This window comes from Labrus bergylta, chromosome 19 (assembly GCF_963930695.1).
Source record: "Labrus bergylta chromosome 19, fLabBer1.1, whole genome shotgun sequence".
Taxonomy (NCBI): Eukaryota; Metazoa; Chordata; class Actinopteri; order Labriformes; family Labridae; genus Labrus; species Labrus bergylta.
In genome coordinates this window covers 12464064-12484200 of record NC_089213.1, presented here as the reverse complement: position 1 = coordinate 12484200, position 20137 = coordinate 12464064, and the positions used below count along the sequence as shown (strand labels likewise).

The 20137-nt window shown below is 42.8% G+C and overlaps 1 protein-coding gene across 1 annotated transcript in view; it reads left to right on the top strand.

Annotated features, from left to right (window-relative positions):
- Positions 1-11691: 11691 nt before the first annotated feature.
- LOC109995677 (zinc fingers and homeoboxes protein 2) overlaps positions 11692-20137 on the top strand; it is a 113722-nt gene continuing 105276 nt past the window's right edge. Inside the window, exon 1 of the mRNA XM_020649489.3 lies at positions 11692-12143. The gene's annotated coding sequence lies outside the window, so the exon portion shown is untranslated. The remainder of the gene's footprint in view (positions 12144-20137) is intronic.

Here is a 20137-nt window from a genome sequence, read left to right as displayed (position 1 = left end):
ATAAACAGAAACATCTTCTGTATTTAAGCTGCTCGTCAACGGTCATATTTACACAAATTCAAACGATGAAATGAAGACAACTCGTGCAGATTTGATATTAAAATAGTTTTGATCCAATAAAAACGATTTAGTGATTAAAGCTGAATCAGAACTGCGTCTATACCTCGATGAAGACTGGAGCTGCATCTTCCCTAAAACACAGTAAAACACAAGTGACAGTAAAAGAGACTGAACTAACCTCAAGGTTTTCAAACAGCTGGATCGGATCACCGGGGTTGCTGCCCCTCGTCACAATTCTGTTTGTGATTTCCATGGACAGGATCTAGAAGGTGTAGTCGGGGTGAAGGAGGGTTTCCAGTTTGGGGGCCTCAAGATCTCATCTCTGCTTTTTGGAGATGATGTGGTTCTGTTGGCTTCCTCATGCAGACGTTGGGGCGGTTTGCAGGCAAGTGCGAAGTGGCTGGGAGTCTGAGGCCATTCTCTGACGGATTGCTCCGTCCGGCTGGTGTATGAGTGAGGAGTTTAAGTTTCTCAGGGTCTTGTTCGGTTCAGTATCATCAAGAGTTTAGAGAGAGGGGGAGGGGATTAGATATTCAGGAGGAGCTTGGAGTAGAGCGGGTACTTCTTCACATCGAAAGGAGACAGTTGAGGTGGTTCAGGCATCTGATCAGGATCCTCCTGGACGACTACCTTTGGAGGTTTTTTTGGCACACCCAACTGGGAGGAGACCCCGGGCTGAACCCAGAGCTCAGTTTGGGGATTATATATCCCTTCTGTCCTGGGCACGACTCAGAATCCCCCCAGCAGGAGGAAGTGGAAAACGCTGCTGGGGAGAGGGACGTCTGGGGCGACTTACTGCGCTCGCTGCCACCGCGACCCGTCCCCGGATAAGTGAAAGAAAGTGGATGGATGAATCAAATAATTTCACAGTTCTGTTTTCTGTAATGTAATTTAAAATCATTTATTTTAAACCAAATTTAAAATAATTTGATTTATTCTTAAAAATAGAATCAGTGATTTCCTCCTCAGAAAACTTGAAGAGTTTAAATCTTTCAGCCGGGTTAGGGGTTAGCAGACAGACTTCTCGCTATGAAACATTTAAACCTTCTTACTCTCTGAATGTTGACGTACATCTCCACACTAATCACTCAAACACAGAATAAACGTACCTCCTGAAGTAGACGCCACCTGAGGTATATAAAGAGAAAAAAACAATCTTTCATTCTGTAGCACTTTTACCGTGTATAGTAGACGAGAGGTTGGTTGTTTTATCAACATAGTATTTATTGAAGAATGTAACACAGCGTTAAAATGAATGACCAATACAGGCGACACGGTAGCTTTAGAAATACAGTTCACTAGACAAGGCACACATACATTACTGTGGCAGTGTGCAAGGATGACTGATGAATCACTTGATCCCCATAGTAACAAGGTATACAGGGGAAAATAGCTGCTCCTAATCACACTCAAGATCCAACTGATACATTTAATGACACTCCCTAAAAATCACTAACTTCACCTGCTCACGCAGCAAATAATTCATGCATAACACTACAAATTAATAAACACAGCAAAAGGGATCAAGGCGTTCAGAGCTACTACCCCCTCCCATGTAGCTTTACTATGAATTCATGAATTGCACTTCGCCCATAAAAAGTCTATTGCACGCGGCCCATCAAAGTATTTAATTTGAAACTACTTCTAAAAATAAACAAAAGTAAATATGAAAGTGGAGAAAAACAGTGACAGTTTTGAGTTAATTCCAAGTCCTAGAGAAATAAACAAGACTTTAAATCAACATCAAAAACATAATAATTACATTTCTTAAAAGTGTCAACCCAAAATAGTATAGGCTACCTTTAATTCATCAACTTAGCACCCAGACCAGCAGTGTGCTTTTAATGTTGTGATGAGCCATACTAAAAAAAATGTAGTAGAAGAAAATAATAATGATATTTTATAATAATAATTACATAGTGTCACATAATTGTATACATTAATTTTGCACAATAATATTCAGCAAGTTTACTCCTGTTGCTGCCGCTGATGCTTAAGAGCGATAATAAAATATAAACTAATTATTAAAGCCCAACAGAGATGATTTAATTCATAGCACAACATGAGGACTCTCGTACCGTTAAAACAATGAGTCACTACAGCGTCCAGTCGTCCTCCTACTTGTTCTAATCCGCGATCCTCAAGAGTGAATAAATGTAACTTTAGCACGGTTCTTGCATGTGCTTTCATACTGTGTGGATAGAAACGTTTGAAGTTTTAAGTTCTACACACAGGTAAGAGAGGGTGAGCGCTTGATTACGTCACCCTTAACCTCTCCCGGGGACCGACAAGCAACCACATTACAATTCTTCACATGAGGTCGACTTTTGGGTGGAGATCTGCCAGATTGAATGACGTTTGGTCAGAGTTGCTTTAAAATAAAACTGCATGTGACGGAAGCTGCTGAACCTCATCTACAGGCAGAGCGGAGTTGCGACGAAATCAAAGTGAACGTGAGCTTTGAAAGAGACATTTGAAGGTTCAGACGAGACAATTCTTTCTTTGTGTTTTATCAAATATAATAATATCAGCTGAAGAGGCACCTAGAAAGTCCTCTGACATGTCGGAGCCGTCTCATTGTAAAGTCTCTGCAGTTCTGATTTCATGTCGTTCCATCTATCTTACTATTGGGGTTCAGCTCGTGACTCCGCTGATCATCTCCCTCCACTGGCTCCCAGTTGCTGTTCGTATCAAATTAAAGGGGACATATTATGAAAAATCTACTTTTACAGTGTTTTGAACATATATTTTGGTAACCTGAGTGTCTACTGACCCACAAAATGTGGAATAAACCCATCCAGTCCTTTGTTTGTGGTCTGCATAAGTCTTACAACACAGAGAAAAATGCTCTGTTTTAAATTTGCTCTCCTTGTGATGTCACAGTGGGATTCTGGTTAAAAGAAATACCCTCCCCTCTTCTGGTGTCTCCACCCATGGACTCCACACCCAGCCTAGATCAAAACATTTGAGCAAGTCCGCCATTTTTATTCTCGCTACAGAGGAGTGACGTCTACTGGGAAAACTCAGGGGGGTCTCGTTGCATTTAAAGAGACACACACACCAAAACGGAGCGTTCTGAGAGAGCTGGTTCATACAGGGTCACAAACCTCCTCTGGTGCTTGATTCATGTTATATTTTGGCCAAAGCACAGCGCAGATGTTTCATTTAGACCCCCGGTGGTGGAAAGAGCTTCCAAACTTCATTTGATCTGCAGAGTCCCTTTGCATCTTTAAGAAAAATCTAAAGACCCAGCTCTTTATGATCACCTACGACGCTAATGATGATGAAATTTAGGATGGTTTTGATGCTAATTTAATGTACTTTTTAAAAGTGATCTGTCTTTGCTCACTTCCTGTCAGCACCTGTGTGTCTGATCAGACTTAAAGGGATACTTCACCCATTTCCATTAAGCTTTTTATCATTAGAAACCTGGTAGTATTTTTGAATGGTCGTGCATCCCGCCCTCATTTTACCCTGAGAAGTCTGAAAAGGAGCTTCCAGTGACGCAAAATGAAAATCTTTGCGTCACTGGAAGCTGTTGCGGTTAGCGGGGTGAAACTACAACGCTAGTTCCTCATATTTTCGATCACTGAAGCTACAGATCTATCATAGATCAGTGGGTGGGAACTCACTCCCAGAATCGAAACTTTACGTCCGCCATATTTGCTTTGAAGCTATGCTAACAGGCTCTGTGGAGAAAGCTGATAATGGCGAAAAAAATATAAATATAGCGGCGAGACGGCTGCCGGTCTTGTGTTTTGACTGCTGACTGCCCAGTGACTGTTCAGTGTTTATTTCAGGGTCTCCTCCCGTTGGGGCGTTTGAAAGGATCTTGATCAAATGCATGAACCACCTTAAAGTGAAGGAGCTACTCCGAGCTCCGCCTGGGAGAGTCGTTCATTTTTGCACTTTAACCATCCCTAACCGTGTTCTCCGCTTTGTCCTTCACTCGAGAGCGTTTTCTTGCACAGACCTCCACTTCTCTTTTGCTGCCGTCCAACAGCTCCAGTCCGATCTCCGCCCAGCTGTTTGATTCGAGTAGTCTGACAAACTTTCACAATCTTTACTCAAAAAGCATGACTCTATTTCAGCTCTGTTTTGGTCTCCACCACGCCGGCTTCATATGCTTCATTTCATCATTTCATCATTTTACAGTTTGCCGCCGACTGAGCCTGAAAAAGAACGATAAATAAAAGGAGTGGAAGTTTACTTTAAAGATCTGAAAAGCCACCAGGAGCTGCGAGTGACGTGATGACTTTCTGCAGGGACTCCAACAAACACCTTTCACATTTACATCTTCATAACTCTGCGGAGGAGTTAAAAAACAGAAACAACCTGCTGAACACGAGTCTCATTAAGTTTCAGCATCCTTAAATCTCAACGAGGACGTCTGTGGTCGTAACAGAATTATGATTTCCCCTCAGAAACAGAAGTATTAGACTTCACTCCCTCCTCCTCCTCCTCTCTCCTCGGAGCATCACAGCGCTCAACAAACACTTGTCTGTGTGTAAATGAGCCTGAAGGTTCCACTCGGAGGTTATTATGCAGAGCAGGTGAAGCGGCGCCGATTCTGAATCTCAATAAACACAAAAACAAAGACGAGGCAGCCGAGCAGAAAACTCTCTCCCTCACTTCCTCTCTGCACCGTCAGCTCGCGAGGAAGGTCGAGTGTAAACAAGTCGAACGATCAACCTTGAAATCTGATCAACTGACACACACACACACACACACACACACACACACACACACACACACACACACACACACACACACACACACACACACACACACACACACACACACACACAAATAAACACACCAACACACACACACACGCACTAACATACCAACGCACACACACACACAAACACACACACCAACACACATACACACCAACACACACACACACACACACACGCACTAACATACCAACGCACACACACACACACACACACAAACACACACACCAACACACATACACACTAACACACTCACAAACCAACACACACACACATGAACACACACTAACATACCAACACACACACTAACACAAGAACTCACACACACTAACACACGAACACCCACACTAAAACACAAATACATACACCAACACACACACACACACACACACACACACACACATGAACATACGAACACACACACACACTAACTCACAAACCAACACACAGACACACACGAACCCACAAACACACACACCAACACACACCCTGAATGAACGCCGCTACCGTGATGAGCTGCTGATGTTTGTAATGACCGACCCTTGCAGAAGACGAGGATAGGTGGGTCCCGAACCGCAGACTTTCATTCTATCCATACTAAATATGACGTCACATTGAGTATGTAGAATGTTCTAAAATCATAGCATGCAGCTCGGACAGGAAGTACGTCACGTGATTAGAACGCTGTATATCCTGTTTGAATATCAGACAGAATGTTAGTACGTGGTTTCTGACACTGCTGAGCTTATTGGTCTCATCCAAGACGGCCGCGTGGGGGTGTTGTAAAACCGCCTACCTTCTCTGGTCCAAACAAATCCAGAGCATTCAGAACCAGAATCTAAAGTTAGAAGGAGGACATACTGGCTGCTGCATTGTTTTTATAAAGGCTTTATATGCGATTTTTCACACTTAAATATAATATAAATCAAGTATATCCTCTGAAAATAACTCTGTGAGTCATGACTGTCTACAATGGGTGTAACACCCGAGTCCCACTGTCTGTGATGTTTTCCGAGTTTTCCGAGTCCTATCTTCAGTTTGTTTATATCGCAGGGACGGCCGGCTGGCTCCTCCCCTCGGTATAAAAGTTGTTAAATTGAGGGACTAGAAAAAAGAAGAATAACATACTGTACTCACTGCTTAACTGCGTTTCTTCGAGTAAATTTACAGATCGCTAGCATTAACATGCTAACACAACAATGCTGGTGCTCAAGGGGCGACATCTGCTGGATCAAAAAAAAAACGCATATAAAGCCTTTAATGTCTGATCATACAGTAAGGCCACTTTATCATTTCACTCACTACACATCTTACTGATTGGACCTTTAAGTTATACAGCAGATGATTCGATTGTTTTTAAAGTGCTTTTAATTTTAAAAAAATTAAATCTTCTGAATTCTTCCTCAAACATGTTTGTAGAAAATCCTAAAATAAGAGAATTTTAAAAGTGCAGAAAATCAAATAAAGACAATTTTCGATGTCCTCACTAATCAAACATCATGTTGTCATGTTTCCTTCTTTTTGGTTCTTGTAAAGAAAATGTGCTTTAACCCTTTGTTTCCCCTGGACCAGCGGCGAGCGTGACCCTTTCCCCGACCTCCTCTGGAGCAGCCGTGAACGTTGTGTTCACAGTTTTGTAAAACACAGAGTCTCAGCTGTTTGGGCTCGGAGGTTTTGACTTTCTGGCCGAGACTCAAAGTCAGAGAAGTCAATGTGAGCGGTGCGACGCTGCCACGAAGGCTCAGAGCCAGGAGTCATAACCTCCATGTTTATGTATAACGGTTCATTCTGCTCCGGTCAGACGGGTTCTGATCAACACAGCAGCCAGTCAGTCCCCGGTCTGCTCTGATTGGTCATCAAGCTCGTCTTTATTAGTGCTGTAGTTCCGTCTGACGTCAGAGCGATGGTCAGTCACATGAAGCTAAACAGAACATGTTCCTCATGTTGCATCATAACTGAGCCGGGGGGCAGAGTTAAAGTCTGTCTCTTCTTTGTTCAGCGCCGGGATGAATCTGCATGAAATCTAGACATTCATTGGTTTCTGAACTTTGATGCACGCCACATGAGAAATACTCCCATGTGCGCCGGTTTTCCTCACACTCACGTTGTCATGTTCAGGGGTGAAAGTGGTCCGCTCCGGTCCGGCGAACCAATAAAAGATTTAGTGGCGGTACGTAGCAAAGAGGGGAGAGCAGCTTCCCGCCAAAACCCGTCGCACTTTCAGTAAGATGCGCTAACGTTACGTCATCTTAAACAGCTTTGCTCTACACGACACTGACCCTCTCTCTCCTCACTCAGCAGCGCTCGTTAGCTCGTTAGTTTGTTAGCTCGTTTTACAAAGTCGAGATATTGGAGCATTAATAATATTCACCTGTGATTGAAATGCTGACCTTTGACCTTTGTCAACAACGGAGAAAAACTTTATTCATCTCACAGCGTGCCGTTTACTGACGAACCTCTGAGTGTTGATTTGAGTCAACAGCTCGTTAATACAAAGCACCACACTTCAATTTGACCATCTTCAAAATAAAAGCTCCACACTTCAATTTGACCATCTTCAAAATAAAAGCTCCACACTTCAATTTGACCACCTTCAAAATAAAGCACCACACTTCAGTTTGACCACTTTCAAAATAAAAGCACCACACTTCAGTTTGACCACCTTCAAAATAAAAGCACCACACTTCAGTTTGACCACCTTCAAAATAAAAGCACCACACTTCAATTTGACCCACCACAGATCCGCGAGGAAACGAAGCAGAGAGAGGAAACGAGGAAATATATTTGAAGAGACACGAGATGTTCTTTATGTTAGTCAGCTAACTGTCCATGTTCTTCTATTTCCTGTCAGTAGGAACTTCTCCTCGTGTCTCACTGCTGTTTTTATAGACGCATCGTAATTTAAAATATGACATAACAACATTATGAGCGGACTGCATGTTCGTCTAGCCGCTAAGTCAAACCGTCACATGTGCAGCTCCTCAGAGACCGTCAGCGAAAGAACTGAGACACCGAGTAATGACTTTTATTTTGTTGCTTTTCAGACGGATTCATTTGATCAATGGCAGGAAGCCAGCAGCTGCAAACGCTCCGGTCACGAGACTAAACGAAGGGAAACCACACCACTGCAGACGTTTTTATTTTGACTTTTCTGACCGCTGTGAGGCTGAAAACCTGCTGAAACCTTCTTCGTTTCTCAGATACTCGCTGTTGATGAATCCCTTCACAGAGACAAACCTCTTTTTACTAAACACAATAATATGCAAATTCTCTGCTGCATGAGAGAGTAAAATACATAAACAAGTGATTATGAGTAAAATACATAAACAAGTGATTCCTGTTTCAATTATTCACTTTCTGTTTCTGTTTCAGTCAGTAAACCAAATGGCCTCAGTTCAGTGACTGCAAGGTCACAATTTTACATTTTAAAGACATAGTGATTATGTCCCCCATGAACAGAGACTGCAGTCCTCGAGCAGCGGCCGGGGGTTTGAATCCGACCTTGGTGCTTTGCTGCATGTCATCCCCCGCTCTCTCCTCACAACATTTCCTGCGTCTCTCTCTTCAGATGTCCTATCCAATAAAGTAAAAAAATGGCTCAAATAAAACATAGACACACGATCACTCCCTCAAACCCAGCCGGCCTGCTCCGACCTCCACCTAAAGGGCAGAGTTAGACACACTGCTGTCTGTCGATTTGTCGAAAGAATCGTCACTCCCAGTGCGACACCGGTAATGAAGGACAAACACAACATTTTAAATATCTGGTGGTATCAAGAGAGTGATAACAAGGATGTTTTTTTTGCTACTAAGTTCAGCGCTTAGCTCCGCCCCATGGACGACTTTGGAGGTACTGACCTCAGCTGGACGTCTTCCATTATTTCCCTTTGTTTAATGTGTCGCGCTGCTATAGTGTCACACTATTACATCACTGATTCACCTATCGCCATATCGCCATCCAGCTTACACTCCGCTTATCTCGTAAGGGTACGGCTGGCTGTGGAAACGCAAGCGGGTAAAAGACCTTTCTCTTTGTTAAGTTACTAAAGACCTTAGGATAGGGGTCTTTACAGCGAGCACAGCGGCACTTCTACCGCCCGATCACCTCGCTGTAAAGATCACAAAAAGACCAAACAAGTGATGCTGAACAACTTCAACGAGACGCAACAGCCGGTGAGGTCATCACGTGAGAAGTTCATACGACACTCGTTCACACAGCAGCCTTCAGTTACCAAAGGACGCCAGTTAGTCCGCCTCTGTCCTGTGTTAGCTCACCCCATCATCTGGTCTTGGACGGTTACACCTAATCTTATTTTTGGAGACAAACATGGTTTTGAATTTCTGGTTATACTTGCTGGAAAATATTGAACATGTTTGAACATAAATGGATTTGACTGAAACGTTTTACTGCGGTACGGAACGTGTCGCTGTGGTCCTGCTTTTAACGAGACAAACAACCTTCAAGGATTAACGGCCTGCTTGTGTCCGTATCGGACCTGAAGGTATCTTTACCGTCCTTCAGTTTGAGCATCGTGTCCTCTGTTGATACGTCTGTGTCTCATGGCACCGCTGTCATCACATCCAACTAAAGTTTTTTGTAAGTAAACCACGAAGCGTCTTCTTGTCGTCACAGCAGGAAACAAACTTTTACATTTCCCTTCCTGGGTTTTGGGGTTGGCAGTATTTAGTCTCGGGCTCCTTGTTCTGTGCAGACATTTGTGACTCTGTCGGCTCTTGATTACTTTTTTAAAGACTATTTTAAGCCTCGAGTGGTTCAGTTTTTAACTTTTGTTGCTAAGCAATGTTGGCCAAAACTCTGCTTATTGGCTAGAGCTGGCACTTTTGCCTGGCAACATTACCTGATTGTGTATTCTGGAGACACTGGCGAGGGCTTCCAGTTGCAAAAAAAAAAAGATTCTGCAAAGATGGCTGTGGCGTCGTGTCTGGTTCGATGGCGCTCTATTAATGATCCCAGATTGTCCCTGAATGCATCGCGATAGAGTTTAGAGATGGAGCGTTTGGCTGATAGAAGCGCTCGTTTCCAGGATGGATGGACTTTGAATAAACTCCAGACAGACGCAGGCCTCTGGTGAGGAGGAGGAAAACCTGCTGCAGAAGGAGGATCCATTAAGAATCTGAAACATGGTTTTAGGGGGAACGTCTGTACAGACAAGCTCAGGCTTTTTTTTTATCACCAGATAATCTGAAACCACCTGGAGAGCTGCTGGCTGTGTGAAATTAACCAGCACTGATTACCAGAAACACCAAAAACCAAAGAGCATAAAATGAAACCACGAGTAAAAACACCATTAACGCCATGTTGGTCTGCTGCGAGGAGCACGCCTCTCTCGTCCTGCAGCATTGAGCCGGCTGCGGCGCCTTTCAGCAAGACACTAAAAGAAATGAACGAGTATGTTTAATTAGCACAACATCTGTACAGGTGAGACAGATGTTTTACAGACGACTGGAGACACTCAGACCGTCCTTCATCTTCTGCCTCCGAGTCCGTCAGAATAAAAACAATAAAATCTGAAACACAGAGACTTTAAAGATGACAAAGAAAATCACAAAAAGCATGTAGAGATCAGATTAATTTAAGTGAGTAAATAAAGGAATAAATGATTAATCGCTTCATGTGTTTTATTCATCACTGGACGGTGTGCATCGACATCGACCGTTTATACAAAGAAAAATCAAAGATGGCGGCACCAGATTTAGTGAGTCGCTAATTTCCATCTGAAGTCATCAAATGACGCAAATGAGACAGTAAAGAAACACACCTGACAACACTATAAGATGCTTCTAACACCGGAAGAATTTAAACCCAAAACAAATTATTAAAATAAAATCCTTTATTTCCTCTCACTGGTATGTGGAGATGTGATTTTTATTCTTTTAAGGAGTCTGAGACGTGCAAACAGAAATATCAAGGAAATTTAAAAAAGAAGATTTATTAATCCCTGCTCGGTGGATTAATGAAAAGTGTAAAAATAAAACCAAACGATTAGACAAGAAAAACACATTTAAATGAAGGGCCGCTTTATCTAGAAAAGATCCTTTCCTTTTTTATTTTTTATTAAGTGTATAATGAGAATTCATTAATGATGATTTTTACATCTTCATTTATTTAAACATTTTTCAACCACAGAATGCACCGGATAAAATGTTATGAATTAAAATTCCTCCAGGGTGATTTAAAGCTTCTCTCATCGTCTGTTGTTTTTAATGCAAATGTCAGTAAATATTTAATCTTAAAACATCTGAATAATGCTCATAAATAACACTAGGGTGCAGTTCTCCGGTTCCCCTGTAGGTGTCGCCCTCCGTTATCTTTTCACAGCCCTGCGTGTGTGTGGATGTTTCTACATTTCCAGCATCTGATCTGCTGCAACAAACACATTAATCAAAGATACATGAGTGTGATTGTTTGCAGAGAACAATCCTCCGCACCGAGAGGACTTCTCCACCTTCCGTCTTTAAATGTTTAATCCCCGTCGGGAGAAAAGGGTCTCATGTCTTTAAATGCTGCAGGAGCCTGAGCCTGTTTGCGTCAGGTCAGCCAGGATCAAACAGGTGTTCTGAGAAAACCAACACACCGGCGTTTTCACTTCATCACATCATGCATTCATGTTACACTTTCAGGAAGGTTTTTATTTGACTAAGAGGTTGTGAGGAGATATCTTAAAGTAAGACTGAGTCAAAAATATATAGGGAGAGACAGAGACTGTGCTATAAATCAAACTGTAAGTGCAGCCAAGAAAAAAAAAAAGCAGAGGCAGCATGGTCGCTCCTCTGCAGAGAAAAGTGGATTTCCGTGTATAAAAGTGATCAAAAGTCAATGAAGAGCACTACAGGTGTGCTGTAGGTGTACATGCACGCATAGGTAGGACGGGTACAGTGGTGTATAGTAGCAGCCTCCCATGCCTTGAGTGGTGAATCTGCAGACCGGTGCAGATCAGGGCTGCAGGAGGGGGACAGGGGGTGTGTGGCTGCAACATGCCTGCGCCTCTCCACCGCAACCCGAGCAGCCGTGCCAGCGTCCGGCTGCAGCACAATCAAACTTTTCTGTACATTTTCACGTCACCTGCACGCGAAACATAAATTTGGCATCCTATGCAAATATATGCTGACGTAAAAGATCATGTGGTTTTTGTCGTCGATCCCCCCTATGAGCAACGAGGAGGTTTTTTTTTTCTCCTCTCTACTGTTGTCTTTAGGTTAGCTATGCTACAATCTTTACTGTACCCAGCGCTAGCTATATGCGCCCCGCACCGCACCACTCTGGATATCTGGGAATAATCAACTTCCAGGCTGTCGCACCCTGCACCCAAAGACCGCTCACAGGTAGGACACAAGGGGAACTTCTTATTTATTTAACTCTTGTTGGGAAATTTTCACCAAAGTGACCGCAAAAGTGAAGTTATTAAAGCGGCTTGGTTGCAGGCAGACTAGCCGCCTGGCTGGCTGGCTGTCTCTGCCCAGACTGCTGCTGCTAGCGCCCGTCCCCTCCATCACAGGCTCTCTGAGGGGGAATCACCTTGCTATCGCCCAGCAAACCTCCACGACAGCCAAACTGGAATTAAAACAGTTATATACCTGGCTGACAGGCAACTTTAGTTGCGGCGCGACTGCTTTGGGTGATATTTGAGGATAGTTGTCTGACAAGTGAATGTCATCCGGTTCAGGTTGTTTTTTTGCGGCGGCCAACTTTTGCCGTCCCCCCTCCACCCCCGGTGAAAGTGCTTTTAATATATTTATTAGCCAGCGGAGCTAGCCGTTAGCCAGTTAGCCCCCTGTCAATGGACCGGGTGAAGCTAAGCGCGTTAGCTTTAGCCTTTCCCCGCACACAGCAGCACGAAACGTGGCTGCCCGTCTCTGGATCTTTCATGTCGGGAAACGCATTTGTTTTGGCTGGCTCCCCCTCTCCCCGTCTTCCCCTCCAGACTCAGCGTTACTCCGCCGTGCCGTGTGGACAACAATCCCGGTGTCATTTTTTTGGTGACACGGTTACGGCAGAGCGGGTGACAGCTTGTTTGGTAGTGTCGGTTCAAGTGTTGTTGTTGCCCGCTGTATGTGAGGTTCAAACGGGGCGAGCTAGCAGACAGTCAGTCTGGCTGCCTGGGTCATCTGAGGTGAAGCCGCCGTCAGCGGGCTGTATAGAAACTCACTGCCTGCTTACGGTACACTGGTTTCCACTTCAATAAACCGGTAGATCTCATCATTTACACTGGTTTGACTATTTAAACGCGCTGTTTATTCTTATTTTAACGTAGATACGTAGATAACATACCATAATACGAGCCGCCGTTTAGTTTGAAATGAAACAGTTTTACAGTCAAACTAACCGTTGGTTTATCGATTTAAAATCAGTCACTTTTTCATGTCGAGATTAAAAACACGACGAAGTTTGTTTCATGACGTTATTTAACTCGTTTAATGTGATATACGTTCAAACCAAGTGTCGTGGATTTGGTTGCCTGTTTGGTGAACAGACGTTGACTTGGTGCCAGTTAATTGCAGGCTGGTTTCAGACTGGTTTCAGACTGGTTTAGTGAGTAAAAAGCGGACAGTTTACGGTAGCCTAACGTGGCTTCACATTTTTAAACATAAAGAAAAGAGCGCACGTAGTGGGAGAGAGACTGGATTTAAACTGGTTTGTAAAGATATTAATAAGGTGTGTTACTGGATTTACTCATTAACAGTCGACCTACACACATTTTAATGTAAAGAATATATTACTAAGTATTACAGACTGGCTTTAAACTGTATCCCAGTATAAGACCAGTTTGAACTGGTTCACTCATAAACAGGCTGCTGGTAACAGAATTCTGAAAAGTTTGGCTGATTGTTTCATTTGATTGAAATGGTTTCAGTGTTTATATGAACTGGTTCTCTATAGGAACCATTATAACTGGTTTATTTAATAAAAAAAAAAGAGAATTCATCCTAACTTTGGATTGTTTGTACTGGTTTGAATGGAAACCATTAGTGTTTGTGGGCTCATTTTAAAGCACTGTTTGGTAGTTTTATTAGTTTGAAGCTCATTTATAATCAGTTATTTATTCTTCTGTTCTATTCTATTTATTCGACTGTCATCAGGATGATTTAGCCTTTTATATCTTTAATGATTAATTGTTTAAATATAATATTTCGTCTGTGTGTGAGGACATTTTAAGTTTATTTCGGGAGCTCTTTCCGCGTGATAAAACTTTTCCTTTTTTCTGAGTTCACCCGTTTCATACTTGGTTTATTCCCTGACCCAATTTACTTCTCAAATCATGTTACATAAAATCATGAATAATTAGGCACGCCTCGCAAGCCTGCCTAGGGCCATATGCAGAGCTGAGAGGGCGTATGAAAAAACAAAAAACCCTGATAACCTCTAACCCGGGTCAGAAAAGTGCGTTCTGCTGGACGCGGTTTCTTGAGTTTGTGTGATTGTCTGCGGTTTGATTGTCGCTCGCAGGACGTGCAGAGGGGGAGCTTTCTGTCCGGCTTACAGGAACAGGTGTGTAAACTGAATTTGGGCAGGTTTCACCCTCCACCACATCCCTGACAGTGTGACGGGAGTGTGTCTTGGCACTCTGAAAACAGCAGAGAGGCTCGTGTTTGGCAGCGGCTCCTCCTCTTCCTTTTTCCTTCTATACTGCCCGGTGACAGCGTTAACATCCACCTCCTCCACTGCTCTCCTTCAAAAGTGTGTCAGATTTTTGAATATTATCTCCCTCTCCTCTGTTCTGGTTCATAATCACATTTCCTTTTCCATTGACCGACTTTTTTTGTCTCATATTTCACCGCTATTGTACCGCCGCCGTGTCAGCCTTTTTAATCCTATGATATGGATGCAGGGATCAGTCAGTCATGCTGCCAGTCTCCCAATCAGAGCGCGCTCGCCTGCTCCCTGCCTGCTATTTATTTGTCACAAACGCCAACACACACAGCTCTCGTGCACTTTCCCTTCCTCGCCGGGAGACCTCTACACACACACACACACACACACACACACACACACACACACACACACACACACACACACACACACACACACACACACACACACACACACACACACACACACACACGCTCGCTCGCTCTTTCCTCTTCCTTCTCTGACACGCTGTATTTCTTTGACACACTCTCTCACATATTTCGCCGGTTCCTAGGAAGTGCAGCTGTGATTTGCTGTTACCACCTGACCTGTCACCCCAATGCACAACACACACACACACACAGCTTTTATTTCACCGTTTAGACTGTTCACATCATTGGTTTTTATCGCCTGAAAATTGCCGCTCCACGCATGTTTTTTTTTATTATTTGTGGCGATTGAAATGGACCCCATTCTGAGTTTGTGTTGCCCCCGGTGGCATTCAGTCATGAAGGGTTTGTGGCAGCTATACGAGCCGGAACAAACACACACACACACACACACACACACACACACACACACACACATATACACACTCACACTCTTTGTTGCTCTGTCAAACTGCTAGTTATTTCACACGTGCACAAACATGCAGAAAGCATGCATGACAGCTGCATGACACACACACACATTCAGAGTGTTTCATCCTTACTTTAGCTTTTATTTCAGGCACACACACACACACACACACACACACACACACACACACACACACGTTTTCAGGGCTATTGGTGCTTTATGAAATAGTGAGAGGCTGTATGTGTGGGTGTGTGTTTGGAAAAGAGAGTACGAGTGTGCCAGGTTGTGTGTGAGTGAGTGAAGTGGCGGTGATTTCGTGTGTGTGTGTGGTGAGTCATTAGAGAGCCTGGGCTGGTCTGAATGTGTGTGTGTGTGTAGATGTGTGTGTGTGTGTCATAACGTTTGCCCTGCCTCCTCTCAGCTGCAGCTCTTCATGGGGAAACTCGACACACACACACGCGGCTGTATCGGAGCTGCTGTTGGATCAAACCGACTGTCGACTCTGAGGCCTTTTGGAGGGGGGGGGGATCCCCATTTGACCAGTCGTAACACTGCGACTCCCCCACATATTCAACGCTCGTATTGTTGTGTTGCATCATCACCTCTGATCACTTCTCATTTCTTTGATTTACAAACCTGCAGAAACAACGTTGTCTCTGCACAAATGTTTCACCACACGACGATGGGCGGCATTTACAAAGTTGTGTAAATAGTCATTACCAGAGCCGTTTATGACCGTGATGTTAAAATATGAGCACCAACACTGAGATGTGAACACCTTCACTTTCTTCTTCTTGCCTCTCTTTCTAATGCTCCTTCTCTCAAATACTGAGAGTTTCAAATCAAACACACCAGCTGATCGTTGTGATTCTTTTCATTCAGTGTTCGCGTCACAAACCTTCTGTTGGTTAGTCGTCATAACGCCAGAAAATTTGTAGTTCAAATCTAATGTTTTTAAAGGTTCACTTCATGCCTTCACTTAGAAACAGGACGGTAGATGCAGAGAGGAGGGGAGAGAGCGTTTGAAAAAGCGTGCGTCCAGCGTCTTTTTTTCCGAGCGTTCCGCCTTTTTTTGTGCGGCCGCTCCGAGCACTTAAGTTACAAAAATCTTTCAACTTTCCAGAAAGGCGCTGTTGACATCACCGGCGCCCTTTTCTTAATGTTTGATATTCCTCATAGTTCTGCAGCCTACTGATCGCGTCTTGTACCCACATCCTCCTCGCTCCGTGTCTGATTGGGAAATAAACGATCTCAAATATCAAACATGCAGTGAAAAGTAACGGAGCAGTGTCGGTCGTACAACGGACGATGTTAACAGACTGTTGTCAGGACGAGCAGCGCTTTACTGCGTGGAAACAACGCCAGGTGGACTAGGGGCGTTAGAATAAACCTCTTCAAAGTATATCAAGAATGATCGATGTGTTTCTCTGATCGTCTGTGAGGACTGAAGAGTCCAATCAGCTGCTGACAGAGTTCCTCTGTTTGATGTGTGATTCATTAATAATTAATAATCATCATTAAACTGAAACCTGATATTTATAAATGATTGTCAGTTATGTTAATGTTTGTGGTCAGCACACTGCTTCAGAGGATTTTCTAATTTCTAAGAATAATGGAGGGAAACTGAATTCTTGTAATAGTTTACATTCTTTATTGGCAGGAGGGGGGCGAGTTCGAGAATATGAAATACTCGACAAACAGTCTGAAAATAAAAGTGTTGACCTCGTGGAGAAACGAGTGCAGGTCAAACCCCAAAACAGAGATGATGATTTCTCTTAATGTAAATCCTAATTTAGATCTCAAATTAAATCTGTGCAGGGATAAAAAAAAAATTAAAAACAAAGACAGGAAGAATAAAGAGAATGCAAATGAGTCGTTCTTACGGACAGGATGAAAACAGGCTCCGTCGTGGTCGCGTGCTTGTCAGCTGAACGCCCAGTGAAGTAATTAATATTAATGTAACATGCAAATAAAAACACACAGCGAGGCTTCACTTCTGTCGTCTACAGAAAAGAGAGAGAGGTATAGAAAAGCTTCTCTGCAGGATGCCGTGTGTGACGGTAAACATGGCGTCCTGTCCGTCCGGTCCAATCACTGACAAACATGTCACCTTGTTCTGAAGCCGTCACGGTCGTTTCCTCTGTGGGACAGAAGTTTAAAATATCCGTGCTCAGAAAGGACGGACAGAGTTACCGCCACGACGAGGGAGATATGATTAATTCAAAATAATAATTAAACTGATATTTATTGAATATAGAAGGAAATGGCCAACATTACAAAAGAATATTAAAGGAATATAATATCACATTGGTTAGACACGGTGTGACTGGAAATATAATACAACTTAAAAACATTTAAATCAGGATTTTAATCTTCAAAGAAGAAATAAAAAATTTGTACCAAGAAAAACAGAATCATCTGCTCAGATATTTAAAACTGCTGAACATTATAAAACATCGTTAGGAGGGCGGTGACTAACATTTACTTTCATTTAATGTAGAAACATTTTCATTGTCTGAGATAAAATGTTTTAACCATCTTTGTGGTTAATATAACTTCATGAGCTAACGTCAGCAGCTCCCACTCTGATGTTGGCTGATGACGGTAAAGTTTCGTTAGCATGTGTTAGCAGCTCTCAGTCCGACTTTGGCTGATGACTGTAAAGTTTCGGTAGCTTGTGTGAGCAACTCTTTTTGTTAGCTTACATTTTTGCTCACTCTCACTATTACTGCCCAGGTAGAAGATTCATTATCTGTCGTTAGCAGCTTTCAGTTTGTCTTTGAGTGATGAGTAGAATGTAATGGGTTCTCACTTTGGCTACTGCTGGTTACGCTTCGTTAGCTTACTAAAGCTAAAACGTGGTTTGAGTTTAGCTTAGCCGAAAAGTATCCAAAGGTTACAGCTCAGCTGGGAATGCTCTCTTTTTTAAAATGACCTTATTTATGATTTATGTGAGAATAAAAGATTTCTTGCCAGCGTTTACTACAGCGTAATAAAGTGTAATATTTGTGTTTGTAGATTAAGTAAAACTGTGAAAAGTAGTTTAGTTTTGATAATAAAATAACTTGGAGGAGCAGAAACGAGAGCGTAAACGACTGAAATGATTTAGAATTTCTATGAATGCAGTGATATGATTTGACAAATGAATAATTTTAATAAAACAGTTCTGCTCTTGATTTGATGATGGGTTCAGGGACATCGTGGTCACAGTGATTTATAAATTGTAATCCTCGCCGCTTGTTGAAACCTTAAAGATTTGAAGAGAGAATATTTTAAATACTGCAGCTGTCTTTTCTAAAATAATGTGTCTAAAAGAAAGAAGCTGAAATTATTTCTATTCATCCCCATCAATCATACGGAGAAAGTAGGCGTCAGATATTATTCTCTGATTCTCATATTTAGAGCAAACACTTGAAAAAACAGATGCTGTGTTTGTTTGTTATCACTGTTTATATTATTTAGAGTTCTCTCCCTTAAATCTCCAAGAAGTCATTTTTATTCATGAGAGAGAAAAGAATGCTTATTTTCTCATTAAATTCTGCAGTGTGTGTGTTTCTAAATTACTCAACACATGAGTGACCGGCACTGCTGATGGGCTCATCAGACACACAAAAAAACGTCTTAGATTAACTCCCCACCCTCAAACTGTGATTTGTTAAAGAACCCCCTCCCCTCATGTCTGGATCGTTAATTTGAACCTTGTTCCAAACCCTCATTTATCCAAGAAAAGCTCACTGCGCACGCTTCCATCTTTTTCATCAGCGTCCTCATTGATATTCATTCGTTTCCTTGTGTTCACACCTGGGGGCCGCCCGCTCACGCTGCAGGCTCCTCTCATCGTCCACTGGGAGAAGACGCTGCCTTGCTCAAGAACTTCAGGTTTGTGTTTTCACCACAGAGGAGATTATTCACCTTTTACAGCGTTTACAGGTTTTTACACCTGGTCCACAGCTGGAGCAGACTTTTCAGAGAAGAAAGGACGTTTATCTAAAATGGTCTGTTTTTCTTATTTTTTTCTTCTACAATTTCTGTCTATTTCTGTTTAGCATCAGCTGATGGACTTTAAATAATTTCTTAGCTTCACGTATATGAACTTCTCAAAACTTCAGACATGATGCCCCTGAAATCTTCCTCAGTTAGTTCCTCACGCATGCACATCACAGCAGGAGGCACGATGCATAAAAAAAAATTGCGTGCTCCACTTTTTAGAAAATGTGTGCGCAAACAGGCCGTTTGGAGATTTTCCCTTCATGACATCACAAAGGGCAGTAGCCCCTCCCCCAGGTGGTTGACACTCCCACAGCTAGGTGTTTGTTCTGCCCTCTGAGTCTGCCTTCTCACCGTAAACAATAGGACATGGAGTGAGAAAGCCAGAGACACCCTAGCCCTTCCAGAGAGGGGCGTAGTCAGACACAGCTCATTTACATTTAAAGGTACAGACACAGAAAAGCCTGTTCTGAGCAGGGCTGAAATAGAGGGGTTTATAGGCATGATCAAATACAGGATCAGAGTGGATTTAGAACAAGAAACTTAACAGACATGTTTTGAGGAGCTCTGAGACTTATTTAAACTGGTTAATGAGGAGGCGGATATGTGACCTTTAAAATCAACTTGAGGTGTAGTTCAACATATTTACTGTATCAACAAAAGAGCAGAGAAGAACAAACTGGCAAACAGAAAACATAATGAAGCCGTTGCACGTAGATTGCACTGGTCGTACGCCGTGTCATCGCTCCCTTCCACTTTCCGCTGTGAATTTTCCTGAATATTTCCTGCTGCACACTCACATCTGCCCACCCAGACTTCACACCATGGCTGTCATTTTTTCAATAAATACTTGTGAGCCAGCTTGGAGAGTTTTTTTTAGTAATAGTGCGTCTTTCCAACAAAG